At 42.9% G+C, this 27,484-nt stretch overlaps 1 protein-coding gene across 5 annotated transcripts in view; it reads left to right on the top strand.

Annotated features, from left to right (window-relative positions):
* IL1RAPL2 (interleukin 1 receptor accessory protein like 2) overlaps positions 1–27,484 on the top strand; it is a 548,931-nt gene that overhangs the window by 51,792 nt on the left and 469,655 nt on the right. The gene's annotated exons all lie outside the window — the stretch shown is intronic.

Below are 27,484 nucleotides of genomic sequence, written 5' to 3'. Positions count from 1 at the left end.
ACCTCCGCTCAGGGCAGGCTCCCGGCTTTTTGCGCCCCAAGCGCAAAAAAAAAGAAAAAAAAAGAGCCAGAGTGCCGCCCCTTGGAAAGTGCCGGCCCAAGGCCATGCTTGGAGCGCTGGTGCCTAGAGCCAGCCCTGCTAGGGACACCATTCCTTACCCATCCTGGCTAATAGCCATTAATGAACTTATCCTCCATTAATTTATCTAGTTCTCTTTTAAACCCTGTTATAGTCCTAGCCTTCACAACCTCCTCAGGCAAGGAGTTCCACAAGTTGACTGTGCGCTGTGTGAAGAACAACTTCCTTTTATTTGTTTTAAACCTGCTGCCCATTAATTTAATTTGGTGGCCCCTAGTTCTTATATTATGGGAACAAATAAATAACTTTTCCTTATTCACTTTCTCCACACCACTCATGATTTTATATACATCATCATATCCCTCCTTAGTTTCTTCTTTTCCAGGCTGAAAAGTCCTAGCCTCTTTAATCTCTCCTCATATGGGACCTGTTCCAAACCCCTAATCATTTTAGTTGCCCTTCTCTGAACCTTTTCTAATGCCAACTATATCTTTTTTGAAATGAGACCACCACATCTGTACGCAGTATTCAAGATGTGGGCGTACCATGGATTTACATAAGGGCAATAAGATATTCTCCATCTTATTCTCTATCCCTTTTTGAATGATTCCTAACATCCTGTTTGCTTTTTTGACTGCGCTGCACACTGCGTGGACGTCTTCAGAGAACTATCCATGATGACTTCAAAATCTCTTTCCTGATTAGTTGTAGCTAAATTAGCCCCCATCATATTGTATGCATAGTTGGGGTTATATTTTCCCCATGTGCATTACTTTACATTTATGCACATTAAATTTCATTTGCCCATTTTGTTGCCCAATCACTTTTGTGAGATCTTTTTGAAGTTCTTCACAGTCTTCACAGAAGGGCAACTAAAATGATTAGGGGTTTGGAACAGGTCTCATGTGAGGAGAGATTAAAGAGGCTAGGACTTTTCAGCCTGGAAAAGAAGAGACTAACTATCTTGAGCAGTTTAGTATCATCTGCAAAGCCTTGCCACCTCACTGTTTACTCCTTTCTCCAGGTTATTTATGAATAAGTTGAATAGGATTGGTCCTAGGACTGACCGTTGGGGGAACACCACTAATTACCCCTCTCCATTCTGAAAATTTACCATTTATTCCTACCCTTTGTTCCCCGTCTTTTAACCAGTTCTCAATCCATGAAAGGATCTTCCCTCTTATCCCACGACAACTTAATTTACATAAGAGCCTTTGCTGAGAGACCTTTTCAAAGGCGTTCTGGAAATCTAAGTACACTATGTCCACCGGATCCCCATTGTCCACATGTTTGTTTGACTCCTTCAAAGAACTCTAATAGATTAGCAAGACATGATTTCCCTTTACAGAAACCATGTTGACTTTTGCCCAACAATTTATGTTCTTTTATGTGTCTGACAATTTTATTCTTTACTATTGTTTCAATTAATTTGCCCGGTACTGACGTTAGTTTGTAATTGCCGGGATCACCTCTAAAGTCCTTTTTAAATATTGGCGTTACATTAGCTATCTTCCAGTCATTGGGTACAGAAGCTGATTTAAAGGACAGGTTACAAACTATAGTTAATAGTTCCGCAATTTCACATTTGCGTTCTTTCAGAACTCTTGGGTGAATGCCATCTGGCCCTGGTGACTTGTTACTGTTAAGTTTATCAATTAATTCCAGAACCACCTCTAGTGACATTTCAATCTGTGACAATTCCTCAGATTTGTCACCTACAAAGGATGGCTCAGGTTTGGGAATCTCCCTAACATTCTCAGCCATGAAGACTGAAGCAAAGAATTCATTTAGTTTCTCCGTAATGACTTTGTAGTCTTTAAATGCTCCTTTTGTATCTCGATCATCCAGGGGCCCCACTGGTTGTTTAGCAGGCTTCCTGCTTCTGATGTACTTAAAAAAACATTTTGTTATTACCTTTGGAGTTTTTGGCTAGCTGTTCTTCAAGCTCCTTTTTGGCTTTTCTTATTACATTTTTACGCTTAATTTGGCAGTGTTTATGCTGCTTTCTATTTACCTCACTAGGATTTGACTTCCACTTTTTAAAAGATGCCTTTTTATCTCTCACTGCTTCTTTTACATGGTTGTTAAGCCATGGTAGCTCTTTTTTTAGTTCTTTTACTGTGTTTTTTAATTTGGGGTATACATTTAAGTTGAAGTAGATTAGGAAGGAGATTTTCACCATAACAAAGATTTAAATTTGAAACAAGTTGGCTCAATAAATTCAACATTTTTTCTTGGGGAAGGGGAGAGAGAAAGGATAGGTGCCTCTGACATTTTGGTATCATTTAATTTTAATACTTCAAGAACTAGTGCACAGAATGTTTTCAATTTTGTTTGTTTGGATTAAATTGAAGAGTTTGTGAAGGGACTGCAGATTAGACTGGGTCACTATCTTTACAGATTACTTGGTAAGAACAGTACCACCTTAAGGATGTTACTTCCATCCCCCTTCCCGAACACACTATGAATTGGAGAGTATACAGGATACTCCAGATTCCCTACTGGGGAAGATCTTTTTGGCAGTGGCGGGTTTGCTGGAACAGGGATAAACCCTCTCCATCAGTGCCACCTTTGGAGGCAACAGTGGGCCTGGAGATTACTGCTCTACAATAGCACTGGGCAATGAAAGCTCGTAGGGAGAAAATATCATGAACTACCTGGTAATTTAAAGGGAGGAGAGAGAAAAAGTTAAGCCATGCTACTGGCAACACAGAGATTTCCTGTTCCCACCTCCCCCCCCCCAAAGAGCAAGCGAGCAATGGATTGAAGTGACTGTAATGGTATTGGAGGTCCTGGATGGTTTTTGAGTTCATTTTACGGTTCCAGGTATATTTATTTGAATACAATGATGATCGTTCTAATTGTACTCCCAAAGAGAGAATAGCTTCTCCTCCTGTATTGCTCTTATTCGGAATTGTTTCTGCTGCTGCTCTGGGCCTTCTCTGTCTTGTTTCTATAAGTCTGGTTTTTGCATAGTGGATGGTCTTTCATCTGTTGTTCATTCCTTTATTTACATAGCACCGCAGCAGGGTCTTTACTGACAAAGACAAAGATGACAATCTTGAAACACTGAGGCCTAAAAAGTTAATCTCCTAAATCCAGATATAGGCCCCTAAATAAGACTTTGGCCTGACTTTCACAGATGCTGAGCAACAGAGCTGGTTAAAACAATTCAAATTCTGATGGAATTTCAAAAATTGCAGGGTGAGGGGGAAATGTTGGAAATTAAAAATTCATGGATTGTTGTTGTTGTCTCCAACCAGCTCTACTGAGCGGCCCCAGCACACATGTGAAATCTTTAGGAGCTGCCAGTACTCAGCACGTTTTGCAAATCAGGCCATTTCTATGTCAATAACCCTAAATCCCTATTTAGGGCTAACTTTTATGCCCTCAGGTTTCAAAATTATCATCAGCGTCTCTGTCCTGAAGAGCTGACTGTGTGCACAGCGCTCGATGTTTCCAATAAAGATGGACTACCGTTTTGCTTGGACTAAGCATCATCACTGAACTTGGGCCTAACCAACCATTTTTAGAAGTTTAGGAAAGGTTAGTTAAGAAATCCCCCAATATCTCATTTCTGAAGACATGGGGGAAGTCTGTAGTAATGATTACATGTGTGTAATAAGTGCCTGTATTGGACAAAACATGGTCAAACCCTTTCTACTCTCCCTATATGCAGCCTGCTCACCTCTTTGGATCCCAGTGACTTTAAAGTGCTGACTCAGATATCTGCTATCCCACAGCCTACTTAGGTGCCCTCTTACTACGTCAACCAAGCATCTTGTTCTAGAGTTCAAGAATTTCTCTCTGGTGTCCTACAACTATGTCTCTTTGAATTTTATAAAGCACTACAAAACGTATACCCCCTTCGTTTCTTCTTCCAAATCACAGGAGCAGTTTGGTCAGCTTCATGGGGGATGTTTGATGACACGAATGGGTGGTTTTTGAGATATTTCACGTGGACCTAACACCATGAGGGAAAAATACGCATAAGGTCACCCCATCTCATATTTTAGTGTGTAAACTGGGTCAATGAGGATTCACTCCACCTTTCTTCCCACTGAAGTCATGGCATTACACAATTATAATTGAATGCTGTCTAACTTAAATGTGACACCATTAGGTATCTTTGTACATTAATGGGGCTGGGAGGGTCATGTAGCTGGGAAGCTAATAGATCTCCAGTCCACATAACACAATACATATATATGGCCCTGGGAGGTCAACTAGGGCTGAGAGCAAGTTATGAAATGGCTAGCTACCCCAAGTGGAAGATGAAAGGGATATTAAAAACTTCAGTTCTTAGTTTTTAAAGGGATTTCTTGGTAGTGTTGAGATGATGCATATGTTTTAATTAACTTGTGTATTTTGAGTGGGAAGAAGGCATCACAATAACTACTTGTGGGAGAGAAGTTAGTCAAAATAACTGCTCTTTTTCTTGAGGATCATTGGATGCTGGATTCTTTCAACAGTCGTCGTAGGATGAGCAAACAGCCTAAACAAATTTTAAGGAGAGTTTTAGTGAGCAGAACTAGAAGTTATGGAACACTAAGATGCATCGTAATGCAGGCACATGCCAAAGAGGGCACTTGCCTGATTTTGCATAATTTGGGCTTAATTCACAAAGGGGATTTAGGCTAACTTTTAGGTGTCCAGCTGCTTAGTGGAATTCCTGTTCCTGAGTTAGGCTCCCAGGCTCTATATACAACACTTGTGGGAAGTTTTAGGCACCTAAGAATGGGCTTTGCAAAAGCCAGTGTGCAGAGAAGAGGGGAGGGACCTAAACTTTGCTCCTCAAAGATTCAGAAGTGCCTAAGTCCATGGTAGAGAGAGGCACCTATCTCCGCTTGGGATTCATGGCTCTGAACTGTCTACCGGAGTTAAGCAGCTAACAAGTTTTTTTCCAAGAAATGCTGCAGCTGCAGGAGGGGGAGGAGGAGACCTTTATAACTTTTAGACCAGTGGTTAGTGCACTTACTTGAGATGTCAAAGGCCTGGATTCAATTCCCCCCTCTGCCGGATGTGGAGACAGAATTTGAACTTGGGTCTCCTGCATCCCAACTGAGTTCCCTAATCATTTGGGCTAACTGTTCTAAGGGTAGCCACCTTCTCCATTGGCTACTTTGTGTGGGTTTGGAGCATGCTTATTGGCAAAGACGAGCTAGGCAGTGGATTACCCGGCTGGGGTTTGTCTGCCCACATACAGATCCAGAAGCCCACCGAGGGGCCCTCCATTGGATCAGGGAGACAAGGGGATGTCACTGGTGAGCCAGTTGACTTCCCTTCTTCCCCACCCCAACTTCTCCCAGACGGGGGGTTGGAAGAGCTGTGTGCAGAGAGCCACCTTACGTGGACAGTTCACAAGGGCATGAACTGGCCCATCTGCTACTCGGTGGGAAGCACACCTGTCAGAATTTAGCATCTTCACAAGGAATAACATGCTGGCTGAGATTTCGTAATTTAACTGATTATGAAGGGCTGCTGGCAGATACTGTAGACCCCATGTCAGACTTAACCGCATGTAAATTTAATTAGTATGCAAAAAACAGCTTTGGAGATTAGACCAAACTTAATTAGTCAGCACCTTGAGTCTGTTAGCATACTCTACTGGGTAATCTATCAAAAAAAGGGTATGTGATGGCTGTGGTCAAGTAATTAAACGTATAGGGTCCTGATGGTGTGTTTTCTTTAACATTAACCTCTACTCTGTATGAATCTACTTGGAGAGATGCAACACAGCTTAAGGAGGTTGTGGTTTTTTGGTATAGATAGAATTTTCTCCTCAGTTTTTAGATAAGTGTTCATTTATAAAAATTGTGCTGCCTTGAATGTCTCCAGTTCCACTTTGAGCTGGGGTGAGCAAACTGTGGCCCAGGGGCCACATCTGGCCCTCGAGATATTTGAATCAAGCCCCTGAGTTCCCACTGGATGGATGTTCCATGAAACCTCTGTCATCTCTACTATTTTTTGTGAGAAAAATGGCTTTGATTTGTTTCAACTCTGCACTCTGTCTGAGCAACACATGTATTTAATATGTAGTGCGTGACCAATGGCCAGGAAAGCTGCAGAGTGGTGCCCTTGCTTTGGATAAAATATTGGGATGGGGCATATGCTCATTTACCGTTGCACAGGCTTTATCAGGGGAATGATTGAGAGACAGCTGACGAATCTGCTTCTTGAGCATCCCAATCAAAGTCATCTTGTTCCAAATTTGCCGCTATGTGAACTCAACACTGAAAGTGTCAGAGTTGCTTAGACTAGATTACTTACATGATAGCTGCCCAAGTGAAGGGGCCACCAAATGTCTGCCTACCATTTATGTTAATGCAACCAGGAAGAAATTGCAGATGAGGTAGCTGTCTAAAGCGAAGACTCTGTTATTGTCACCCACTACTTTAAATGGGGGGGGCGCTGGGGGAGATTGGGAGTGGGAGGGAGTGTGTGCGTGAGAGAGAGATTAGTATAATGTACTACTACTACTGAGAAGGGGTTCTGTGGTGGGGGGATGATTTAGCATAGGAATATGATCCAGTGCCGATTGCTTGAAAGACAGGGAATGAGCATTAATACCTTTTCTGTTTCTGCAGAATTGATGTAGTCTGTCTGACTCCTGTTGCATCCTAGAGACGCTCATAATCCTCTCCCTAACTGTGAAGCTGCTTTTCGTTTGTTTGGGGCATGTTGTGCTCCCCCCCTCTTCAGTTCTACATTGCTGAAAACTATGTATCCCAATGACCTATGTTTCCTACTCTCTGACAGTAGGAAATAACTAATCCTGGCATAACAGGGACCATCTCTGTCTGTAACGATCAGCAATGGACTTAAAAGAAATTCAGACATTCCAGTAATGATCATTATAGCCTCTCTATGTAGCAAAATACAAAGATGTTCGAGTATGATCCCATTGCCATACTCTGGATGGCAAGACTTCATCAAACTTCTAAGGGCCCAATTTCCTCCACCCCCATTGATGATACACTCAATGGGGGGAGTATTTAGAAGGTGCTCTGTTGAATTAAGACTTGATTCTTTGAGGTGCTGTCATCAATTCCTGTGCGAGGCGAGGGGCCCAGGACTGTTGAGCAAAGCCAGTGTGGACTCAGCGTGAACCGGGGCTGATTTGTGGGTGTGAAATGGGACAGAGCAGTTCCAGATGAGTTCCCCTTTGAGCTTTCAGGTTCACTGGAATGCAAAATGAAACACAAAGTTCTACCATTGACTCCAATAGAATTAAGATGCCACCCGTTTCCCTCATAAGCCTATGTGCTGATAAAGTACAGCTGATTTTATTGGTTCGCGGGCAGTGGTGAAAAATACTTGCCCGACCCCTCCACCCATTGGTTGGGAATTATTTTAGATTTTTGGGGGGGATTACCAATGAATTGGAAAAGTCAAGGAAAAAATTGTTTGACATTGAATGAAATGATTTGTTAGCCCTGAAACATGTTGTTTTCAGGCCCCAGTTATAGAACCATAGTGGCAACTCCCTTTTTATCTGATAGCCCAGGGGTTAGAGCACTCACTCGGGATGTGGGAAACTCCTGTTCAGTCCCACCTCTAGCTGCTGCAGAGCAGGGCCTTTAACCCAGGATTCCCATATCCCAGCTGAATGCCTTAGGTGATAGTCATTCTCATTCTCTGACCCACTGAGTATTTCTTTATACAAAGTGGTACAGCTTCAACAGGAGAGACTGAGAGAATAGCCAACAACCTGGTGATTAGGGCACTCATCTATGAGAGCTGACTTCAAGTCCTGGCTCCAGAGCACCGATTCAAACCTGAGTCTCCCGCATCCCAGTGAGTGCCCTGACCGGTGGGTTATTGGGCATAAGGTACTAGCTCCTCCTTTGTTTGCTGAATGGCGCCTAAGTCTCCTTGTGAATCTAGCTCAAAAACCCAATGTTTTGTTTTAGAAATTTAGAAATGAACTGTTTTGATGTTTCCAACCAAAAATGTCTTTGACTGAAAAAATGTGCCAAAATCAACATGAATTCCTGAAATGTTTTGGTTGATCTGAATCTTCGCTTTCTAACAAAAAAAACTTCACCCAGCCCTAACACAGTAGAGTGACGACTTCTGGGAAAGAGTCTACATATGGTTGTGTCAAAGTCACTTCATTAACAGAGACACACCATGTACTTGAACTGCTTATTATGCTGGGAGTCAGTAGATGCGCTTTGGGGGAGCCATAGGTGGGTATTTGATGTTGCTACCTGTGATTAAACATGTGCTGTCCTGTTACTAAAAGAGCAGTGTTTCTTTAAATACTGGAGGTGATGCTGAGCAGCCCATGTCACTTCACTTGTCAGAGAAAGTTAATCTCATCATGTGACCTAAGGTGATGTCATGTGACTCACACCACATGTAGTCCTCAGTTTAACTGGAATACTTCATGGAGCAGGCAGAATGAAGTACCTTGCTGCTAACCTTCCCAGGGAGAAGCAGATGGTGAACATTCTGCTACTGGCACCCACTGTATATAATCCGCTTTTTCAAACTGCAATGGCCACAGTGTCTCGCTTCTCTGTGGCTTTGAAACCACTGTCTTGTTGGCTCTAACTATTGTATGGCTCAGGCAGGTGTACTCAGTGCAGGTGTTTTGTGCACATCAAGCATTTCCGTGATTTTTGTGAACACTATTATAACAGTGGTTCTCTTGCTTTTATGCTTGTGCAGTTGAGCCTGTAGTTCATGGGCAGAATGTTTTCTTTGAAAGCCAGTGGTGCTTGTTCTCAATCTGTTAAGAACATCGTCTCTCTAATGCCTAGCGTTTGTGCGTGCATGTGTATGCTGTGATCGACTGGAGAAGCGTACGGTGCTGTGCTGTTGGTTTGTGGCTGTGTTTTGTGTGGAAAGCTTATGTATAAACATATGCCCATTTATGGCCCGTGAAACATTATAGCATATAATCCATTAATTAGTGTCAATATGGCATGATTTTTGCATTTAATGTATCTTTTTATTTGGATTTAATGCCTTGAAATGTCACAGTTTCCTCTCAATTTGGGTGCATCTTCGAAGCAGCAAATTGTTTGGAATGGGATTTGTGTCTCGATCTTAACAACACTCATTCATTTGGTCTGTGTCTCTGTTCCCCTTCCAAAGAGCATTAAGCATTAGTTCTATGAATCTTCTCTGTTGCTTATCTTAAAGCTCAGCCATACCTTTAATTGGTTTTGGTTCTGTTCAATCTAAATGGAATAATTTGATTTTTGTCTAAAGTATTCAGTCATGCTTGCCATATGGTGAACATCATTGGTACACAAAAGCTACTTGCTGTTTTACCTTTGGAAATAGTTTCAGCTTTCTCAGTAAGAGCTTCCTAACCATCTGCTACCCTCTCAAAGTTTGTGTTAATGTAGACATCTGCAGTTGTGACTCCAGGGTTATTAAGCAGCCATGTCCAGTTGGGTGCCCTTGTGCGTGGCTCTCCAAAAATCAGCACCGCATAAAGTGATCACTTTCGCTGTCACAAAAGCCATTAAGTTGTGCACGTGGCAGGCAGCAAGTAAAATGAATGCGTTTTGACATGGGAATATAGCCCTCCCAATGAGCCGCAAGTTGAGATTGATGCCCTTTCATGCTAGATTGAGTCTTTCATTAGACCACTTTTGTAATCTTTTTTTAAAACATGCATCGTATCCAAAAAAATTATGCTGTTTAAAATGAACCAATTGTTTGTAATTAATCACAATAAACCACAAATTACAGAAAGAAAAGACCTAGGGTGAATTTTTAACCTCATTGAAGTCAATGGCAAAAGTCCCATTGACTTTGGTAAGGCATCTAGTCTATCCCAGCCAATTTGAGATTGCTCCCCTAAGGTAGATTTTCTAGTACGTTGTCCCATGTAATTTTAGATAACTAGGCCCAGCCAGTTGTGCAATTTACATCTAGCCCTGAGTTAATGATGGAAAAGGGAGGAGAATGTTCACGTTGCCAACAAACCTAGCAACAGCCAAAAAACAATCTAGCTAATGTTTTGAATTTCTAATGTCTCCAATGTTTAATTGTTATCCATATGTAAGACTCTCTGAAATTCTTGTTTTGAGTGTTACACAATACCTTCTGTTGTGTATGGCAATCACGTTTAGGGTTTGTTTTTTTTAAAATGCATGATTTTTAATTTCTTTATGTATATTATTAAAATACCTTTAAACTATTAAACCTTGACATATTTTTATAAATCTCAATTGATAGATACAAATAATGTTGCCTGGTTACTTTTGTCATTACGTTCAACCTGGACAATGAGCATTAACTTAACAGATTCACATTGTTCCCGGTCAGTTTTCACTCACTCGTTCACTCTCTCTTACACAGAAACACACACAGCATTTTCTTTTCAAGTACAATTCTGTTATTGAATAAGCAGCAGCTTTGATCAGTGAAATATTTTATCTCCACCAATGTTTCAGCTATGATGTCAGTTTAAAGCTGTTTCTTAACAGTATTCGTTGTTAAAGAATGTCACAACAAAACCTTTTTTATAATGAATTAATAGAGAAATTAAATGCCCTGATTTCTGACAAGAGTCCGATAGTCTTATGACAACGTGTTAAAAGTCCAATAAATTGAGATTACGTGGTAGGAGTTTGGGAAACAAATTGTAGCCTTAGTAACATTCACTTGATTGTAATTATTATACGTTCTTCAACCTGTCAATGCTCAAATGTGGGACGCAGTGTATGTGACAGACTCAAAATGAGAGATGCAAAGTATTCATGCAGGTAACTGAAAATACAATGGGATTTTGGATTAAATAGTTCTTTCTTAGTTAGGCCTTTTCTTTCTGATGTAAATAACTTTCAATAGTAAAAGTGAGGGGATTCCAAACTTGTGTGGAATGTAAGTAACTTTGGGACTAAAATGCATCGTCCCTCTGAAAAAGGAGGACCCTCTCCACTGACTGCTAATGGGAGAACATTGGCTCAAGTGTGGAAGCCTGGGGTCTTTTGGAAGCTGAGATGCAAGGACCCAATCCAGCTGATGCTTAGGCAGCGTAACCATGTCCATGTTCTACTGCACGTCTGCAGGATCATGGCCCTAGTTTCTAAATTCACTGTTGTGTGTGCGTGAATGTACTAGTATTTGTGGCATTTGTGCTTGTTGACTTTGGATCTCTGACGAGCAATTTTGGCCTCCCCTGAATTGGATGAATTTCATTGTGGCTGGGGGGAGGAGAGGTGCTTAGATTTCCTCCCCCTAAGGCCCCACCTATGACTTTTAGTACAGGATGGAGCAATTTGGCCTCTGTTTAACATGCACATTTTTTCTTTGCTTTTAGACAATCTGTTCTGTTGATAGTTGGCGATCCAGAGATAACACCATAAAAACATGGGGGTGGAAAGAGGAGGAAGCAGAGTGTTAGGAAAAAAACCTAAAGATCTTATTTTTATTGAGCACTTAGCTAGCACTGAGTCAGCACGTGAGGACAGAATGCATTCGGGGAAAATAAGATTACCGTAATTCTTTTCCTGTTGCTGAAAGGGTTGAACTGCAGCACTCCTTGTTTCTACTGAGAGGTAGGGACATTCCATGCTGGAATGAAGTCTGGTTCTGTTTTAAAAGCCTGGCAGAAGTATAGATCCAAGCCATTTCTGTTTCCATTCAGATTGGCAGGGCCGCCCAGAGGGGGGGGCAAGAGGGGCAATTTGCCCCAGGCCCCAAGCCCCACGGGGGCCCCCACCAGAGTTTTTCGGGGCCCCTGGAGCGGGGTCCCTCACTCGCTCCAGGGGGCCCGGCAAACTCTTGTGCGCCGGGCGCAGGAGCTTCTGCCGCTCCCGGTCTTCACCGGCGGGGCGTCCTTCCGCTCCGGGGCGGAAGGACCCCCCGCTGGCGAATTACCGCCGAAGACGGAGCGGGACCCGCTGCCGAAGTTCAGCCCGGTCTTCGGTGGTAATTCGGTGGCGGGGGGCCCTTCCGTTCCGGGACCCGCCACCGAAGTGCCTCGAAGACCCGCGGTGGGGACCCCCTCCGCCGAATTACCGCCGAAGACCGGGCTGCACCTCGGCGGCGGGTCCCACTTTGGCGGTAATTCGGCGGCGGGGGGGGGGCCCCGCCGCGGGTCTTCGGGACACTTCGGCGGCGGGTCCAGGAACGGAAGGGCCCCCCGCCGCCGAAGACCCCGGGCCCCCGGAATCCTCTGGGCGGCCCTGCAGATTGGTGTAGTCTTGGAACCTGGTAGTGACTCAGTGATTTGTTCAAGAGTTCAATTGACCTTGAAATATAGTCAGGGTGAAAGTAACTTACAGGACTTATTAGTACTGCCAGAGTCCTGAGGGGGGCATGGCCTCATCTGGAAGAGGCGTGGCCTCTCAAAATTTAAAGGCCCTGGGGAACCAGCTGTGGCTGGGAAACCCAGAGCCTTTAAATCAGCCAGGGGCTCCCAGCTGCAGAGGTGGCTGGCAGCCCCCCGGGGCTCAGGGGCAAATTAAAGGGCCCGGGGCTCTGGCCGCCAGGGGGAACCCTGAGCTTTGCGGGGCTGGGGCAGGGATTTAAAGGGCCCAGAGCTCCTGCCACTGAGGGAAGCCCGGAGCCCTTTAAATCCTGGCCCCAGCCCGGCCGCCAGAGCCGTGGCTGGGATTCAAAGAGCTCTGGGCTGCCCGCAGCGGCGGGGAGCTCTGAGCCCTTTAAATCCCCACCATGGAAGTCGATGCGGACCGGCACGGCGTACTGGCTCTTGCCGGTACACCGTACCGGACCGGACTGGCTTACTTTCAGCCCTGAATGTGGTGGAAGTGAGAGTTTATCTTCCTCAGTTTTAAGAACTTGTTTATGGCCAGTTGCAGCATGTTCTTGTTCCTTCTTAATTTAATTTCTTGCAAATTCTTCTTTCAGTATCTCTTAAACAACTCCATGGGGAATGAGGAAAAATTGCAGTTAAGGGTTCTGCTTAAGAGGGTCCTTTCTCCTGAACAGGGATGTTTCGAGTTGGGAGTACTATAAACGCTGAAGAATCAATGGCTCTGCTTCTCTGAACACTTCCAGCTATGAGTAGTCCCATTGACCCGCCAGTCCCTAAAGGGCACAACTAAGTCGTCCCATTGCTGGGGGATGAGAGGAAACCATCTAAAGAACTTTTTTTTTTCTCACCAGAGAGAAATGCCACTCCTGGAGCTGCGCACAGCTTGTCATTGCTATCCTTCAGAATAGCAATGTGACTTCAGAATATTCCTTGCTGGTGGTTATAACCTTCTGAAGTAGATTGAAGCTGAAGGGTGCTGCTGCTCTGTCCTGATTACGCTACATAACAGATAGGTTTTGTCCCTCTTCTGATCTGGGGATAGGAGCATATCCTTAACTGTAGCATTTTTGCAACTTTTGTTCTTAGAAGTCTGGAGAGGGGATAGACACACAATAGCGCTTACAAAAGTAAAAATGCACACAGATGTTATATTTATAGATCATTTTAGCATCGAGGATTTCTGTTGCTACGCTGAACCTCATGGCCATTTCGAACTCCACAGTGACAAAACGGGTAGAACTTTTTTGATCCTCTTCCTCAGTGCAGTCTACACCCTAATTTTACAATTGGAAATAACAACACTTCCCTACCTCAGTGGAGTATTTTGAGGATAAACACATTAAAGATTGAGGTGCTCAGATACAACCGTAACGGGGGGCCATGTAAGTACCTCGGATGGAATGCATGGAATGCCTTCATCATCCCAACTGGTCTTCAGTGAAAGAGTTGCTGCACAAGAAAGTGCACTGTTAATTTCCTTCACCAGCTGCTGGTACTCGGTATTCCAGAGTGACAGAAGGTGGAGGTCTGATCAAATCTTTTCTGACCAACTCTGGGTCCCATGTCGCTTCATTAAAGTTTGTAATGACAGAATTTAACTCTGGGTAACTCACTGCCAGTTTTTGAAATCACAGTGATGAATCTCTGATGACTTGTTGTTTAATTCACAAAGAAGCCACCCTTGACAGCCTGCTGCTGAGCCAGTTCCTTCCGTGAAATCCTACGATTTAGGCTGTGTGTGTGTCCAGAGCAGGGTAGGGAATTTTTTTTAAAAAATGGCTTTAAAACAATTTCAACTAATTAATATTAAACTGTAAAATAAAAGGTATTTGACTTGTCTTGTAACTTCCTATTGCAAACAGCTTCCTGTGACTTTCAGAATTTTAGTAAATTAACTGTTTTGCCGTGACAAGATTATAACTTAACCCATTTTTTTTGCCATCGCAAGCAACATCCGTATCTTTGTCTGTACGCCTAATATACATATTAAGCCCCTAATCCTGTAGTATCTGAATGCCTTACAAGCTTTGATCTATTTACTCTCACATCTCTGTGGCTAGGGAGTGCCCCCAGTTGACAGAGGGTACAGAGAAGCTAAGTGACTTCTCTAAACTCGCACAGAGGAGGGATTTGAACCCAGGTCTCCTGAGTTTTAGTTTGGTGCCTTAATTACTGGAATATCCTGAAGTGCAATAGCACTTCCTTTTTTGGCCCAGCCCATTTCATTTGTAGTGGGGTAGTGAGTAAGATCCAGTATCTCTTCTATCCCTGGGCAGACAGAAGAACTGATCTGCTGAAAGTGCTGACCTTTGCCAGTTTTTAACTCTGGGTGTGTGTCAGACCGCTGGCATGGCTGTGGCTGACCTAGGTCAGCTGACTTGGGCGCGCTGGGTTCGGGCTGTGGGGCCACAAAATTGCAGTGTAGATATTTGGGCTCAAGCTGGAGCTCAGGTTCTGAGACCTGTGAATGGGGAGGGTCTCAGGGCCTGAGCTTCAGCCCAGGCCCAAATGTCTACACTGCATGTTTTAGCTCCGCTGCCTGAGTCAGCTGATCTGGGCTCTGAAACTTGGTACGACGGGTTTCTTCCTGCAGCCTAAACGTACCCTGTGAGGCTAGAGAGACTTTTACACAGGCTGCTGAATAGTAAATGCTTCCATTGAGGTTGATCCCTGGAGTCCACCTCAGTGCACCTTTGAGTGCAGTCACTCGTCTTTCATTAAGCAGTGATTTGATTAGATAAAAATAAAAGTTTCTTGAGCATTCATTTTTTGCAGTGATGCATAGCAAATTTATGCAGATTCAAGTAGGACTAATCTGCATGCAAAATATAAAAGTGTGATGCCTAACCCATGAGCACCTGTACTGAAGTTTAATCGGCTACATGTATTTAGTGGGAAGAATAAAACTTAATAACGTGCACAGCTCTCTGAGGTTGGATGTGAATTTAGTGGAAAGAGATCCTTACAGTGTTGACAATGATTCAGCTGTTTCAGGACTAACTTAAATTCTTTCTGTAATTTTAAGAAAACTCTTATTCCTTAACTTTGACTATACTTTAAAAAAAATCCCTCTTTCTTTAAGCCGTTCACTATTGGTCCCTCCCCCAGCTACTGTGCTCTAGTGACATCCTTTTCAAGTGCCTAAATCCCTCAGAAAGCACAAGTGACTGATTCTGATCTCACATGTACTGGCATAAATCAGGAGTAACGTCACTGATATAAATGGAGTTTCACCAACATAACCAGCACGCTGTGGGATCAAACTTAAATCTTGAAGGGACCTTTGTGATCATTTAGTATAACTTTCTGTATTACACAGACCATAGCTTTCACACGAAGTTTCATTCATCTATTCTACCCCAACCACTTGTGATTGAACTAGAGCATATCTTTTCACCTTGAGGGTTTTGCTGTGCAAAACACGTTGGGTAGCAATAGAGTGCATTTTGCCAGATGCATCAGGCATGCTAGTTCAGAAATGATACTCAGTCCAATTGGGAGTAATGAGGAAAAAGGTGAAGGTGAAATGCTGTCGTCCTTTTTTTTTTCATGCTTACAGCTCTTGTATGAGAAGAGCGTGTGCTTCTGCAGTCATGTTGTTCATCAAAGACAACTGAAATCAGTTACAGTGCAAAGGTGAATGAATGTCGTGTCTGAAATGCTTTCCCATCATGCCACTGCTAACACTCTGCTGAAACACTGAAGTCTTTCAGATTGGGTAGGTTTTTTTTGTTTTTTTAACACATTTTTAAATTGACCGTAGTGCTGATGAACGCTGTGGGAATGGACCGCACTGGCAAAGGAAGTCTTCTATTTATCTGCAGCAGAGGGAGGTCAGTAGCAGCACATGCCAGTGTGCCTCCACTGTGTCTCGAAGGAATCCTGTAGAGAGGATGGGGTGTTTCAGTCTAAATTCTATTCACGTTTTTGGCTTCTTTGTAGAGCCTGCCAGCATGGGCGCTAAATGCCAACTGTAATGACATTACTGGTGATGTGGATGGGAACTATCAAATGCAAATGACCGGGTCGCATGGTAACAGCCATTGGTCAATATCAATATGGCCCTATTAATCCTTATGAGTAAGACTTTTTTTTTTATTTTTAACCAAAAAGATTGGCTATATATTTTAAAGAAAAACAAATGCAAATACGGGAAATGCTTTAAATAAACAAAGTTGACACCAAATAATCAAAACTACTTAACATTGTGACACAAACTGACAAGAGCCAGGAATTTCAAAATTAAAGTTGACACTCTGTCCTTCGCATTAGCAGCCATGAAAACAAAGGGCACCACGACATGAGTTGAGAGCAGAAAGTTGGCCTTTCCTCTGAGTTGCTGGGGTTCTGTCACACTGAGCCATAACCTTTATGCTGTTGAAACAGGGGAGTGGTTATGTATATGAATTACCTTGTTCTTGGTTTTTAATGCTGGTTTTTATTTTTTTTAATAAATCTTTCACAGAAGGATTAAACACTTGATTTTTGGAGTCGAAGGAGTTGTTCTGGGTATTTGTTACTGGGAAATAACCACCTAGAGTCTTCTCCCCAATAAAAAACAAATCAAAACAAAACAACCCTCTCACAGTAGAGCTCCCAACACTCAAAATCTGCCAAATGTTGGAAAATTTACTGCTTCAGCCGAGCCTTGTATCTAGCCCAGATGTACCTAATGGGTTAATCCAGACACACCCAAATTGTTGTCAAGTTAGCATCAGGATCAAATTCCTGATGTGGCTTCAGCCCATCTGCACTTATATCTATATATATTCTCCAACAGGGAATAGGGATCTGTTATTTACATTTAAGTAACACCATGGACTCCATGCCCCTCACAAAGCATGCTGCTTATTAGGTGATGCTGCATGTTTTCCACTTATTCAATGAACATGGTGGCAAAAATTTCAAACTTGCTCTTTAAAAAACACGTATAGATTTGTGTGTTATTTCAGCAGGAGGCACATCCTGTCTTCTGGAGATGGTAGACAAGATGGAAGGAGACAAAACAGAATACAGCCTTTGTTTTTATAGGATGTAAACCTTTAGTATGCTAGGGGGAGCGGGCAGGCATGGGGCATCTGTGGCTGGAATGGAAAGCAAGGCATGATCCAGCAAAGCCTAGGTGCTTTGTTGATTTTTGGGAGCTTCACTCAGTTCTGGAGGAAGCTTTCTGTGTTTTGAGGCTCCTTTTAAGCAATGTAGACAGGAAGAGAATGAATTGCCCAGGCTGTTTATGCACCAAAATATGGTGGAGAATCAGCTATCACAATGTCTTGATAAATGTTGGTACCAAATGCTTTAAACTGCTTTATCAATTGGACAGTGACTCAATAGGAAAGGGTTTCATCCAACAAGACCACCTGGTGAGGTCTCTTGGCTATAAGCAGCAGGTCTAGGAAAGGTCAAATTGTTCCCAGAGCACTCAAGGAGTGTATAATACCCGAAAAAATGACTTAAGAAAAGTAGATCAATTAGGACCGCCATGAGTCACAGGTAACAGACTGGGCTGATGTTCTGGGAAACTTGGTGGGATGTTAGAGTACTAGAAAGCTAGCCCTTTCAGAATGCAGTTCCTAGCAATGAAAGCGGGCAAGGATTTTCTAGAGAGATTGATGAGCATTTTATTTTTACTGCCACTGACTGGAAAGGAGGCGACACAGAGCTCTGGATGATAAAAAGCAAAGAAGGCCACAAACTACTGTAGCTTTCAGCTATTTTGTGTTACGCATAAGGTAACACAAAATAGCTACTCTGAAACCTGGCATAAGGTATTAAGGAAAATACTGTGCATTAGCATCTGGAAATGGCTGGCAACATATATACTGAATATGAGGATGAAGGTGCCTGGTGGAGATAATAGGCAAATAATCTTTTAGTTCATCCTCCAGGCTCAAGTCAGCCCATAAGTATTTGTAATAAGGGATTGTGCTGACAATGTACCAGCTTCTAGTTTGGAAGGTTTGTGATTATCCTATAGCATATTAATGTATGATCAATGGATGGGGGTGACAATATAGTTATGGTCAGGGAGATTCCAGGGAGGATAGAGAGAATCCTGCTATAAAGACACGTTTTATCCTATGAGTATCAGTAGATTTTTAATATAGAGGGGTTTTTTTTAATGGTTTTGCAGTGTTGCAGAAATAGGAAAGCACAACTACTGCTTTGGAATACCAGAAACAGTTAATCATGAGGTCTGGCTGGAAAACAAGAATTCTATTAGGTGAAAAATTCTGAGGTTTTGACCTTGGTTCCATCTTGATGTGGAACTACACCAAGATCTTTTTAAAAGATTTTGGAAAATACAGGAGTGAGACATGCCCCCCACCCAGAGTCTCTGCTATACCAAATTTGGACTGGGACTTGAAAACACCATTGGCTATTCTGGGATGGGTATCTCTCTTTGGCTTTGAGCAGAAATTCCATCCTGGACTGGAGAAACTTTCTTGACAAAAGTTTCATCCAAAGAAATAAAGGGGTGTTCTGCCTGATTTGGAGCAGGGAAATGAACCAGAGTCTCTCTCATTCCAGGAAAATGCCCAAATGACTGAGCGACAGTGTCAGTCTCTCTTGCCTAGAGACTATTTATTTATACAAAGCAGAACAGCTCCAACAGAAGAGCGAGCCTAATTCTACAGCTGATGTTTAGGGTACTCATCTGGGATGTGGGAGATCCAGGTTCAAGTCCCTGGTCTGAATCAAGAACAGGCTGTAGGTACAGATGACCTATTGATAGCTAAACTTGGTGAATAAACTGTTTCTTCCACCTGTGATTTGTCCATGATCAAATCGTGAATTATTTGATTACCATATTGTACAAACATTCTGCAAGAGGAATGGAAAATACCTTAGGAGGATGCAACATGTCCCTTCCGAACCTCTTTGGGGTGGTTTGCAACTCCAGGTGGCAGCTGATGCTGTTATTTATTTGTATTGTATTAGCACCTGGAAGACTGAATCAATATTGTGCTAGGTTCTGTACAAATGTTTGGTAAGAGGCTGTCCCTGCCTCTGCACTAAGCAGACAGGATAGCTAGAAAACAGTGAAGTGAGTTGCCCAAGTTCAGACAGCAGTTCAATGGCAGAGCCTGAATAAAGGCCAGGTCTCTCGGTGTCCTATCTACTGCCCTGTGCTAGAGAGAATGAGTGGTGGTAGGAATTCCTCAGTAGCTTCTTTGCTGGCACTTCTTGTACAAGGGCCAGGAACAATCTCTCTCTCTCTCTCTTTAATAAAATCCCCACTGTGGCTGGTGTTCAGGCCCAACTCCAAACTAGATTCTAGAACTAGATCCTCTGAATCCCACTCTGGATCTAAATTTTGTGCTGAGGCCCATCACTACTTGTTGTGACAGAAAACCCAAGTAAGTGCAAGATGAATAGTGCTGTATTTGAATTATTTTTCTGTTTGTTGGTCTGCTGAATACACCTACATGCCAGAATTTATTGGGTGCATTTAGGGAGGTTGCCAGACATTTTAGAATGTCATTGGGTGAAGAATAAAACAGATGGTTTCTTGCAAAAGGATCCCACTGCTGCGCACTGAATTAGCTTCTGCCAGGGAATGAGGACTTATCCCTGCCTAAGAATAAGCTCAAAAATCTTACAAGGTTAGTGGCTCAGATATCACAAGCTAGTGAAGTGTACCTTTAAACAGATGTAGTAACTAATTAATCACTTGACTGCATGTAGATTCATCCTGGCGCAGCAGATGGCCTCCTGCCAACTGGCTCTTTCTAAAGCTAAAGGTTTTTGTTTTATTTTTTAGAAGGCACCATTTCATTTTGTAAGATCAGGAAAGAAAGACCCAAGCCTTTGGATGGCGCTTGCACAATGTAAGGTCTTGTTAGTGTTCTGCTGTCACAACAGTGCATCATAGGGCACTACTATTTTTTTGGTTTGGCGTGTGTGCAAAGTTCATGATGTGCTGAAGGCTTGCTGTAAACCTGTAGTCTAACAAAGCATTAGACGTTTCTGGATCTTCTTGTTTTCATAACGGCATTACAGGTAGTAATTTAGTGAAGTAGTTAAAAAATAATTATCAAGCGGCCTCATGGTTAGATAACTTGGATAACAAAAGAAACTTCTGTGTGATTGAGGACCTGTGTTTAGGTTATTGTGGATTTTTGTATTTTAAGTTTTATATATACTATTTGTGACGCCACATGATAATAAGTCTTTAATCTTTTATGGTACTTTTTGTCCAAAGGTCACGAGCATCTTGTAAAGATTAAATTAGTTACTCTTCTGATTTCCTGCCATTGTATTCCTCCAGGTGCAATCTAATTTTACTACCTCTTCTGTGGCGGCTGCTTGTTGTTCATTTTGTATTTCAATAGAACCTAGAGGCCCCAATTAAGACTGGGACCTCGTAGTGCGAGATGAATACATAGAAACACATTCCTTGCCTCACTGAGCTCACAGTCAAAGTAGGCAATATCATTGTTCCCATTTTACAGATGGGGGTGAGGCCTGGTGAGGCACAGACAGAGACTTGCCCAAGGTCATATAGGAAGTCTGTGGCAAAGCTGAGAATTGAACCCACATCTCCTGAGAGAGATCCTATGTAGAGTCTTCACGAGAAGACCATTTTCTATAGGATCTCTTCCTTTTATGTGGAAAAATTTAGCTAAGAGGATCAACCAACCCAATCATTGGGCATGGCTTGCTCAGGTGTTCTTTGGGGGAGGCAATGTTTTCAAATCAGAACTTTTGGCTTTAGAGCCTTTCTTGACCCACTCTTTTTTCTGTAGTCTCCAAAATGGGGTGATCTTTGGGATAGGCTATGTACTGAGCAGGAATCCCCACAGAACTTATTTGGGTTTGTTACCCACAACATTTGTCTCCCCCGGAATATAACACGCAGCAGTGTGCATTTCCATTCAGAATCTTCACTCCTTCACCTGAAGTACTTGGAAAGGCAAAAACAGTGGTTGGTGCGCCCTTGTGATTGCGGGAATTGGGAAACTCTGCGATATGCTAATTGATTGGGTGAAATAGTGGCTGCAGTGAAGTCCCTGGGAGTTTATCCATTAACTTCAGTGGAGACAGGTTTTCACCTTACGTGCTTTATTTTTATTGTGCTCGATTAGGGTGGGACCGTGGGAGGTACATCCTTGAGGTGTTAATGGCCCTTGCATTGGATTTCAGTGATACTGACTTTGGAGGAGTCCGTCACCCTTCAGGATGTTGCTCTTTGATAAGCCACTGATACTTCATAATGAAATATAGACACAGTGAGATGTGCACTAAACACCATCTCCGCTAAGCAACTTGCTGTCTTGGAGGATCACTTTGAATTATCCCCCAGGCTTCCAGTACTATTTAGAATTAAAAGCCCATCCACTAGCAGACAACTAATTTTTCTTGCTACCTTGGGTAGTCACTTAAGTCCAGTTTCATTGTATATTAAAATTTCATCACATACAGTCCACGTATCTAGCAGTTTGATGCTTAAAAGCAGTTGCTAATTGCTCAGTGTCTAGCTTTCAATTTCCAGTACTGACAATGAGTTCACAATATGTTTTTTGGGGGAAAAAACTTTCCTTAGTTATTATAATCCAGTATGCTTGTGGGTTCTGAACGAAAGAGAAATGCATATGTGTCATAGTTGTGTATTTCAGTAATGCCACATGCTTTTATTGTGAGCTAACTATGGACTTTCCCCCTCAGCAATGGTATTCCAAAATGTGTGTGATGAGGTAAATAGACCCCACGCTGATGAGGAAGAGGCTAATGAGCACCTGTGGGTCCAATCAACCCACCTAGTTATACCTGTGCACGGTGTCAAGCTTGGAGGGAAGAGATGAGAGAAAAAGCCCAGCTCAGTGGTGGCTGACTGGGATAGGGTTTAGATTTGGGAGAGCCTGTGAAGGGAGGGTCAGCTGGAGCAAGAGCTTAGCTAGAGACTCCAAGCACCAGAGCGACTTGGGGCAGGTAGGGCTTGGTACAGATCGCTTTTGTTTAATTCGTTCCTCAACTAATTTTTATCGCCTTTGTGTCCTGGAGAAGAGACTGTGAGAAAAGATTTGCTCCAGGCCATGGTAGGAAGCAACCCAGGGATACAACAGAAGGCCTGAAGCCCTCATCTGCTTCATACATGGTCCTTGGGCTGGAACCCAAAGTGAGCTAGGAGTTCTTCTACCAGCCCACCTAGGACAGGGGCCAGAAGACCCTGGAGTCAAGAACCGTCAGGCCCAAAAGCTTGAATTGGGTATGAACTTGAGCTTGAATTTTTGGTGTGATGCTGCCAGACGTCTGGTGTGTTGGACTCGGGTTTCCTGGAAGGGGCAGCATTAAAAGTGACCTGATGGGAGATCCAAGTCAGAAAAAGAGGTAACCACTGTAGGGATAGAATAACTGTCAGCAGGGGGTCCCAGAAGGAGGAGGAGGGTGTGTGCCTGTGGTGAGTAGACTCTTCCACAGAGCTGCTAGGGTGTGGTTTGTTTATATTTTTAAAATACGCTATTTAATTGAATCAATTCATGTGAATGGCAGTAGATTCCTGCTATATATGCCTTTATTGTTATGGATTTTGAAATAGTACACACAGTTCTTATACAAATCTCGTTATATTACAAATGCTGTTATATTACAAAAATATGGCCCTGGAAATAACATTTACAAAAAACATTGGCAATCAGAAAACTTGTTGGCATTTGTGCTCATTTCATGAGAAGTTCACAGTGCTATGAAATTAGCATTGATTAAATGATGAGCTACTATGGAGAGAGAGGCTACTTATGAAATGGGAGAACAGGACATTTTCACTGCTAGACCAGGAACACTTAACAGTATGTTAATGAATCAAGACAGCTGGAGAATTCATAAAGGGCAACATCAGAGATGATTGCTTCAATTACAAGGTGATAGGTAGGTCAGTGGGCATTATAAGATACTTATGATGGTATCCTATTGTAATATTGAGAAAGTAAGATAGTTATGTAATGGAAATCATGTTTCACGGCTATAAGGAGCACATTAATAACAATCTACTGTGTAGTGGCATTTAGTAAGAATTGCATATTTTCTTATGCAGAATGGAAACAAGATTCAAGTGTAAAAGAAAGGAATATTCAGGCATGAAAATGTTGTGTAATGCTCTTTGTGTGAATCACAGAATCACACTGGGGGCCTAGAGGAGCCCCTCGTTAAAATCCCACCACCTAGTGGAAGGGAGGGTTCATTGTTCCTGAGAAAGCTCATGCTCCTTTAGTGTATATACTGCTAATATCTGGCTGAGAAGAGTTGCACCTGCAGCCCAGAAGAAAAATTGTTATTCTGTAATAATTTATTTGTCACTAGAACAGATGGCATTGCACTAAATGCCAGGTATTTTTTAAAAACTGTGTTCAGGAGAGGATACACCCTGGTGCTCTTCCAGATTTCCAATGCTCCCAGGGCCTCTTCCCATTCTACAAGAGGCATGTTATCAATATGCGACAATCTAGTGCAGTGGTGCGCAAACCTTTCCAATTGTTATGCGCCTCCCCCCTTACCATTAATGGAGGAGACCTGGCTTCTGTATTCCGTTACTGCACAGCCCTGGCTTTCTCAGCAGCAGAGCTTGGGCTGAAGGTGGAGCTGGGGGTGGAGCTGGGCTGGAAGTGTGGTGCTGTTTCCCACCCCCTGCAATGAGCTGCTTGACATTGCTGCTCGCTCGCCCAGTGTTCCTCTGCGGCCCCATTGAGGGGACACACCCCATAGTTTGCGCACGACTGGTCTAGTGCACAGAGTCCTGGAATGGGAATCAGGAGACCTAGCTTCTATTCCTGGCTCTGCCACTGAACTGCTGTGTGACTGTGGGCAAGTCCTTTTTTTCCACCTGGAAGAAGAGACAGAAATCTCACAAGAGGGCCAGGTTCAAGAGCTTCAGATACATTTTCAGTGAGCATCTGGAGTTTTGGATACTTCTCCAAATTCTGAAGCTCTTGAGGTATGCTCATCATTCATTATGACGACACCTAATTTTCCTCCCTTCTGACACAGATGTTGTATTAAAAACAACCCATTGCCAAGTTGCTTCATACATAACATGCATATCACGCCGGTGTCACATTTTCAAAGGTTATAGTTTGGGTTCTGTCAGTGTCTCCATTATGAACCACCATTTAAAGGGCTGTTTTCAAGTCTTAGAATCGAAAATCCATACCCCCCATGCCCAAAGGTGCCTATATCCTGAAGTTCACTTATCTCCAAGGAAACACCTGACCCTATGGTTCATTATTATGTACAAGACTCTGCCTTATTTGCATGCACAGTAACTGTGCATGTGTGCAGGTGAAGTATCCATCTAAGAGCAGAGCATTCATCCTGTGTAGGTTCAGAACCTGTCACCCTTCTGGTAGTTTGATTTTTGGCAAACAAATGGAATTATAAAATGATACCAAGTATGAATACATGGGGCCAGAGCTCACGCTCCAGCCTGAGACCAAATACGTATACAGCAATTTTTCAGCTCTGCAGCCTGAGCTCCTCAAGCCTGAGTTAGCTGATCTGGGCCAGCCGCAGCCATGCCACTGGGTTTTTATCCCACAGAGTCCAGGCAATGCTGCTCTTTGGGCTTGACTGCTGCTAGTTTTCCTTGAACCAGGGCTACTCAGCCCACCCTCCCTTGCTCTTTCTCAGACCCCAGATCCCTCTTTCTCCACCCTGAAGCCAGCTTCCTCTCTTTTTATAGCCTCCATCTCTAGGCCCGATAGCTGGTGGTGTCGGGGAGGCACAGCTTTACTGTTTGTTTCCAGGAGAGATCATTAACTGCTTCTTGCCCTGCTTGAATGTGAGTCTGACTACCCCATCAGAGTGCAGGCGGCAGGTGTGTTCATGTGCTGATGGCCAGATGGAGACATCACTGCCCGTATACTTGCACAAGTTCTGATTTGCTTGGGCAGTTTCGGCAACTACCTGTGCTTCTTTTAGTCTGTAAAGTCTGATACTAGCTTATATCCAGACCTACAAATGCAAGCACTGATGCGATAGTTCTGTGGTGGTTACAATTTTTAAAAGGCCATATTTCATGGATGTGATCAGACAGCTGTGAAATATTCTTCCCTTTAATGATGAGAGATGAGCCTGAAGCAAGTGTCCACATCTACACAGTCCCACATTTTGAGGAGAGGGGATGAAATGTGCACTCTGATTTAGATCTGTATTTTTGTAGCTGATCCTCCTCTCATGATTGAACACTCACTGACTTGGGATTTGAACGCACCTCTGGACTAAAATAGGGATTAATGTCCTTTAGTACATTTTTATGATATCACCAGTATAAAGCAGGGTAGTTCTCCTCTCACTTGTTGACCTGAATTTGATGGGTTTAGTTTTTATGGCTCGCCACTGATCGCATCCAACCAGAAGATTTATAGGTTCTTGTCCAATTCAGGCTACAGGGTCCAAGAACTCAGCGAGTTCTATATCGGGAGAGGACTCTCGGGGTGCTTGGCAAGAACACGTACACTGAGGACAATACCAAATTGATAAAATCTTTATTGACATTAACATAAAAATAGGAAATGCAATGAAACTTATACCTGCAAAACAGTAAAAGAATTTCAAAACTCCTGGTGGTCACATTTCTATTATAAGTACCTTAACCTAACATATTCTCACCCTTCCTTGAGGACCCAGAAATAGGAGGTGAAGGACCAGCCTCACTCCTGGCAGGCTCGATTACGCAATGGTGTGGGCTTCCCCAATGGTTAGGAATGTTCTTCTATACTGCACAAGCTGAGCTGATAGCGTGATAGAAGATAGAATAGATAATCTCTAGATAGCCATGGCGCCCGCTGGGGTGTCTAAGTGTGCCCGCGTAATGGCCGGCGGATGAGCATCCGCTAAAATGCCGTCAACAAGCTGTGTTATCCAGAAGCATCGCTGCCGAAATGCCGCCAATTTTCAGCGGCGACACCTCTGGATGATGATGCTTGTCAGCAGTATTTTGGCGGATGCGTGTCTGCCGCCATGGTCCTCTGTGGCTCGTCATCTGGCTCCTGCCAGACGAGAAAGGTTGTGGACCACTGCTCTAGAGTATAGGAGAACTGGAAAAAGCACTCCAAGAAACCGAAGCTTCAGGAGTTAGAAGAGCCTAGAACTTAGAAGAGCCTAAGAACATAGAACTAGCAGAGTTTCAGAGCTTAGAATATAGAACATAGCAGACCCTAAGAGCTAAAAAAGCTTACAAGCACTCTCTTTTATAAGGTATTTTATAGGATCCTGTCCTATGTAATTCAGGCCCAACCTCGTATACCTAAATCTTATTTCCGTACCCTAAGAAATTTGAGTACCCTTCTCCTATAGGTTAGTGGATTATGACACTTACTTTCTAAATATATTAATAAGGATTATCTCAATCCAAAACTGCCAACCTAGGCTCTCTTGATAACCGCAGGGTACACCACAACTCGGAGGTCATCAACTGGTTGTAGATGCTGGAGAAACCTGTGATGTGATGTGGATAGTTCCACCTTTTGGTTCCCCAAAGCTCAGGGACCATTCTTATCTGTGCCAAAGGTTGCCAGCTTTTATGCTGACACATTCATAACTGATTATACTTTTTGCTATACAGCAGATTTTACTGGATCTTACAGGCCAGTAGGCTTCTTGCATTTCAGCAAAACTTCTTATTAGGAAACACATGCCTCAACACATCCTAAATTCCAAAGAATTAATACTGATAAAATATAAGAATAAAATGGATTAATTTCAGAAAAAGAAACCTATTGATTAATACTGCCGAGTAGATTAGTAGGATATAATAGCTAGCAAAATAATCTTATAGGCTACACACACTGATAGAGGGATTTCATCTTTGTTGGTACAAGGTGTGTGTGTGTGTGTGTGTATGTATATAGATATATAGATATAGATACGGTAAATAAATGTAAACAGATGCTCAATTGCTCATGTGTTAGGGGGCTATTTTCCTTGTATTGTATTCAACTAAAGGAGGAATTTTCAGTGCTGTGCAATTAGTGCATTGTTGAGCCATTGCCAATTCTGGTTTTCTTATCACTAGATAAAGCCATGTTGGCATCAAAAATTGACTATGAGCTTGATTTTTCTTTCCTCTCCAGCTATGCTTATGATCAGTGTCAGAATGGTCCAGATTATTGCCTCAATTACAGTGGAACCTTGGAAGGAAATGTACATTAATGTACAAACAAA

This window comes from Mauremys mutica, chromosome 9 (genome assembly GCF_020497125.1).
Source record: "Mauremys mutica isolate MM-2020 ecotype Southern chromosome 9, ASM2049712v1, whole genome shotgun sequence".
NCBI classification, from domain to species: domain Eukaryota; kingdom Metazoa; phylum Chordata; order Testudines; family Geoemydidae; genus Mauremys; species Mauremys mutica.
This window is presented reverse-complemented; position numbering and strand designations above follow the sequence as displayed.